The sequence below is a fragment of the Cydia amplana genome, chromosome 3, assembly GCF_948474715.1.
Source record: "Cydia amplana chromosome 3, ilCydAmpl1.1, whole genome shotgun sequence".
NCBI classification, from domain to species: domain Eukaryota; kingdom Metazoa; phylum Arthropoda; class Insecta; order Lepidoptera; family Tortricidae; genus Cydia; species Cydia amplana.
This window is the reverse complement of record NC_086071.1, coordinates 20,538,078-20,544,857: the sequence shown is the minus strand read 5'-3', so window position 1 is coordinate 20,544,857 and position 6,780 is coordinate 20,538,078.

Genomic DNA, 6,780 nt, shown 5'->3' with positions numbered 1-6,780 from the left:
AGAACTAACCGAAAGAAATACATTCCATCCTTTTTCCTTGTTTTATCATTGTTATTTTTACATATTTTAACGGCACATTTCGTAATTAAAATAAAATAAAATAAAATAAATATTGGGGGACATCTTACACAGATCAACCTAGCCCCAAACTAAGCTAAGCTTGTACTATGGGTACTAGGCGACGATATAGATACTTATATAGATAAATACATACTTATATACATAGAAAACATCCATGACTCCGGAACAAATATTAGTGTTCATCACACAAATAAATGCCCTTACCGGGATTCGAACCCAGGACCATCGGCTTAGCAGGCAGGGTCACTACCCACTAGGCCAGACGACCGTTGTTGACAACTTCACATTTGAGCGTTTCAAACAAGACTAAACGAAAAAGTAATGCGTTATCTGTTTTGACGTTACTTTTGTGGGGCCATTTTTGGCAGCTGATTGGGTATCCAGTTCTTTATACTATATCAATGATACAAATACATAAATACATAGAAAACACCCAAGACTCGGGAACAAATATCTGTGCTCATTACACAAATAAATTCCCTTACCGGGATTCGAACCCAGGACCATCGGCTTCATAGGCAGAGTCACTACCCACTAGGCCAGACCACATTACTTTGAGGAAACAATAAAACAATCATAGTTAATATACCCTTCAGTTTTACACTTTCGCACTTCATTTCGAAGGCTCTCTTAGTCAGTAAATATTTTTTTAATTTTCGTGTCTCTCATAGGCAGACCGTCTGGATTACAGGGATCACCGGATTAGCGAGGGTCTGGCTCTGGATTAGCGAGGCGATAGATTCAATTCGGGGCAGGCAGGGTGGTTGGTGGCTATTCTGTACGAAATATGTAGGTACTATGACAGAACCCTAATAACTACTATTAAAACGGGGTTCTGTTTTAATAGTAGTTTTTAGGGTTAGTGTAAAATTTCATTCGATAGCGTGACGTGACGTACGCGTTTGCGTTAAGTGTCATTTTGTATGGGATTTTGAGTTTCCAAAACGTCCCGCTTGGCGCGCTGTTGAAAATCCCATACAAAAATAGACATAACGCAAACGCGAACGCACGTCACGCTATCGAATGAAATTTACACTAGGGGCAAGCGTGGCTCAATCCACGATTTCGTCGCATAGCTACAAGTACAGTCACCACACGGGATTGTAAAAACAACCTAAAATGGTCCTACCTAAATTGGTTGTTCCATACTTACGCTATGGCATGTCCAATTTAGCTAGAACCCTAAATGGCGTAACAATAAAGGAGCGTGACTGTACATGCGACCCACACCAATTTTGGTGTGTAGCCATAGTAGTTGCCGCACACCGCTACGGGACGGACGCCTGATCGCGCTTGCCTGTCGTAATATAAGCGTTTTGTTAGATAAGAGAGTGAATCTTCTGTACCTAGTCCTATTATTTATTATGTGCTAGGGGTACCGATATCTTCGGCCCCTCGTCGATAGCGGCCATACTGACTGTCGCCATATTTTTCAAGCGACGTTTATGACCGCCATGTGTCATACTTGAGGATCGTCATTTTATTGGCCGCAATAGCTTTTCTTTATTTTATATCACAAGTTTCGTGCTAGTTTTCAGTGAAGAAAACATCACATGTGTGTAGATATAACCTTTAGGGTTTTGACATATATGATAATAAATGATGCAATAATTCGCAGTGATTGTACGACTAGTCTGGCCTAGTGGGTAGTGACCCTGCCTGTGAAGCCGCGGTCCTGGGTTCGAATCCTGGTAAAGGAATTTATTTGTGTGATGAGCACAGATATTGTTCCTGAGACTTGGGTGTTTTCTATGCATTTGTATATTAAATACATCGTTGTCCGAGTACCCACAACTAGTGATGTGCCGTTCCCGGGAATAATCCCTAGGTGGGAATATTCCTGGGAATATTCCCAGAAATATTCCCACACGAAGGGAACATTGGGGAATTTTGAAATTGTTAATGTTTACATATTGTGTTATAGGGGATTCTATCAAAACGTTATCCATTTAACTATTAACTGAGACATTAGACAGTGTAACTCACACAGGCAACTAAATTCCCAATGTTTCCGGGAATATTCCTAATATTTCCTGGGAGCATTCCCAATGTTCCCGGGAATATGCCCATAGTTGTTGGAAAAATGAAAATAAAAACAAATTTTAGAAAATTATCACAGTTTAATTAAAAATCACAGTAAATTGACTAAATATTTTTTCTAGGAACATTTTTTATTATCTGTGATATCAGACACAGTAGAGTCCTGGTTTGGCACTTGATATGGAATGTGAGAATGTGAAGAACCGCTAGGTTCACCATGCGATTCACTTGCAGCACTGCTGGACTTATTTTTTCCACGGGTTTTAAAGAAACACTGAACGTCACATGGTGTTTTGGCACATTTGCCTAAATGGCAGGCGATTTTCGTAGCATTTTTAAATAAATACACAGTATTGCAATATTTGCAACAAAACGTGACTTTGTTGTTAACTGTATGAGTAGTAAAATGTTCAAACACTTTACTTTTCGGCCTCATGACTTATGCACATCTACGCACGTGTTGATAGAACCAGATACGTTCGAAGACTGAGTAAGTGCACCATGGTGTATCTTTTTAGAAGAAGGGATACCAATATATTGAAAGAAAGAGATAGAAACATGAACACTCAAATAACAAATAAACAAATATTGCACATAAAAAGCACCGCGAAAAAGATAAACGATTGTGTGATTTTAAAAAAAGCTTAAAATTTAGTATTTAAAACATGTATAATTTATGTATCTAGAATAAAGACGAGGTTTTTTGTGACGTCATTTTATTTTTCAGGGTATTATACATATTTTAACAAACTTTAATTTAAAATTTGATTTACCCAATCTGAATTGTAATATTCCCTTGATTTGGGAATATTCCCGGAAACAAAGGAATATTCCCGGGAATATTCCCGTTGGGAATAATCCCGTTCCCGGGAAAATTCCCACGGCTCATCACTACCCACAACACAAGCCTTCTTGAGCTTACTATGGAACTTGGTCAATCTGTGTAAGAATATCCTATTATATTTATTTAAAATACGAAATGCACTTTGAATCGTTGCCACAATTATACATTTAAATTTACTAGTTGCTTGACCTTATAAAAAATAAACTAGAAACGTGTAAATTAGATACGCCGGTATCTAATAGAAAAGTAATTAAATTGTGAATAATTAGAAAATAAATTGTTTTTCTCGTTTGCCCTACGGCATTTTTCGTTCAGTAAATAAATAAAAGAAAATTCCAACGCTGTGCCTAGTTTATTTAGGCAATATAATAATGGACGCACGAAATAATTAATGGGTAAATAACGGGGTGTTTCATTCGGTATGATCCGACCGGACCGGTACATGTAGGTACTTATATCGTCATGTTGTAACTCTATTTTTGAAGTGAAAACTTCTTTAGCGGCGCTGTGCACTTTTTGAGGCGGGGAAAAAATTATAAACTCGCGAGAGATCACGTGACCGTAAGACGTTGAGTTTCCAAAACGTCCTGCTTCCCGCGCTGTTCAAAATCCCATGCAAAAATAGACACTAGTTATGTCTATTTTTGCGGGGTTTGCAATCCGGATCCGAAATGTATGGAATTACTTATCCGGATCCGCGGATATTCCCATACATTTCGGATCCATCGTGCAAACCCTAGCCTAGACATAACGCAAACGCGAACGCTCGTCATGCTATCGAATTAAATTTACACTAGGGGGTTCAGAGTGAATGAGTAAACACCACGTACACGGTAAAACGTTAAATCGCCAAATCTTCACGTGGCGCGTCATATCTTTTGTTTCTTGCTAATCTATTTACGCCTCTTAAATACAATACCCCTATCATTTATTGATAAACGAAAACAGTACAGTCGACAACAAAACGTGTAAAAAAACTACATCTTTGTCAAAAACCTGTTTCAATCTCCACCATTGTTTCCTTTATTTTCCGATAGCAAACAAAAATCCATTGAATACAGGAATTGTACTGTACTTTTCAATCAGCCCTCACAATCAGGGATACTATTTACAATGCCTGTAGGTAGACCTGTATACAAATGGACCAGCTTAAGTAAACCTTAGAGCCTATCGCGAACGCCGAAGTTCGTAAATTGCATCTTTCTCTATCACACTAATTACGGCTTAATTGAAGTAAAAGAGAAAATAATAGATGCCCGCAATTTGCGAATCTTGGTAGGCCCTAGGGTAGGAGTCAAATGAGCAGATTAATCGCCTGATAGTAAGCCATTGCCGTCGCCCATGGACACCCGCAACACCAGAAAGGTAGAAAGTGCGTTGCCGGTCTTTCACAAGGGAGTACGCTCTTTTCTTGAAGGTTGAAGGTTGTATTTGTCCGGAAATACCGCAGGTGACCGTTCATTCCACAGTTTAGCTGTGCGAGGCAGGAAGTTTCTGGAGAAACGTACAGTTGAAGACTGCCAGGCCAGCCATATATGTACGTTATGTACCTAATCATCTAAGTTATTTATATATCAAATGGCGTATTGTTAAAAATACATCCCGATTCTTATCAGCGCTCGTGGCCAACAAGTCTCCTTAAACTTCAAGGTCTTCTTAAACTGGGTAGAGTATAGTCCAGACAAATGTTTTGTGAATTGACTAGCCTACTGTTGTCGGTTGCAGGAAGCCTTTACAGTTTATAGAAGGCTTATCGCTCACAAAGGAAGGGTTCTGTTTACTTTTGTATAGAGTCACCTGCGAAAATATCCTATTCAGAGTGTAGTTGACCCCCCTGCATAATATACACACCACACTGTCTATGCAGGGGGGGTCAACTATCTCTGCAGCTGACTACACTCTTGACAGATTGCTGATGACACTGCCATTTCACCACGGCTGACACGTCCACCATGCTTAAGATTGAAGCGTACAATCTTAACGTAAGTACATATTTTCTGCCTTAACACAAAGGGGTAAGGTGCAAAATTGTTAATAGCTTTACATACCTTCATCTGCTGATAATTTTATTTTAGGTTTGGACACCAGCCAGTGAATTCCCAAAGATTAAACCAATATAAGTAGAACTCTACATGCTTTACAACTGTACGTACTGTTAGAGCAATTTCAAGGTGGCTTAACGTTTACCAAGCGTATAATAACCAATATAAGTAGACACCTAGATACATAGCAACAAATTGTATACGGAGATCAAAGTAAAATTGGCATACTGTGCTGAGCGATAGAACAGGACTCTAACTATATATCTAGACTTATCGGTAGATTTATCGGTGGATTTATCGGTAGATTTATAGCTGCTGTCATCGTAAAATGCGCTTATATCGAAGGTATATGTTGCCAACAATCAGAATTCGGAAAGAAGTATGGCTTACATTCAAAATTGATAGCACCTCATGCTCCAAAAATCGGACAATAGTAGTGTGTGTTACAAAGGATCAAAATGATATATTTCCGTCGAGGGCTTACATTGAATCCTGAACGAAGCAATGGATTCTACAATAGAATCCCGAACGTAGTGAGGGATTCTAAAGTAGAATCCTTAGCGTAATGAGGGATTCAAGTATTACGTTAGTGTGATTTGGTAGTTGTAGTTGTATTTAATAATTGTTGATGTATAATTATTATTATTTTGCTTTTATGTAAATTCAATGTTGACGTGTAAAAGTGCCCTTGTGGCCTATTTGCTGAATAAATGTTGTTGTGTTAAGTTGAAGTTGAAGTTGAAGTTGAAGTGTTAACGCCCAAGCACAGATTATATAATAGTTCTTACGAACAGATACTTATCTCTCAAAGAAAACGCAAATACCTACCGTTTTGATACCTACACAAAAATACAATGGAGTGACTTTCAACGCGCCGCTTCCCGCACCGCGCGCGCCGGCACAACGCTAGGGTTGCCGACACTTAGAAATGATTTTACAAATAAGTAGGTACCTACTTACTTAAACTATATTATTATATTCTATAGAGGATACCTACCTAAAATATAAGTTTTAATTGTCCAACTTGCATTAGAACTTGCCATATAAAATCATAGCGTACAATAACTATACATGAGTAAGATAAGTTGCAATTAGTTATTATAATATTCCGTTTATGCGTTTTATTCCGACAAGTGACTGCGAAACATTTTAAAAGGTCATATCTCCCTGCAGTAACCGCAGTGTTTACGCCGTTTTATAAACTACTTATACCTATTGAGAATGTCTATCTATACTATATTTTTCCTATCTATCGGAAGAGCAAAAACAGTTTTTTTTTATTAATTTTGTTGTTTCTGCATTCATCGACACTACAAGCTGTGTTATTTGTTCATGAAGAAGACATTTCTTTCGCATACAATTTGGCATATTCGAGCGCGCGGCGACGCGACGCGCGTGCGTGAGCGCGTGTGGCAACCAACTGGCTTGCTTTTCTACCGTGAACGGGAACAGATTCGTAGGTATAAAACCGAGCTCGCGCGAAGAGTTCCATAGGCCTGGCCCAAGACGAAATAATTTTGATACCCTGTGACACATACTGTTTTTCACATAAACTATGAGGAAAATAAAAAATCTTAGTGTTGACACAATCTGATGCTTAAACAGATTATTTTAGCTAAAAAAATAATGTGCAAAAAAATGTAAAAATAGTGTGCTTGAACAGAAAAGTGCCACTTTGATACTTCTAGCAGAGAGGAAAAGTGCCACTTTGATCCCTCCTAGCAGGGAAGAAAAAGCTCTTTTCCGAATAGGAGGTGTGAAAATGTTTTTCCT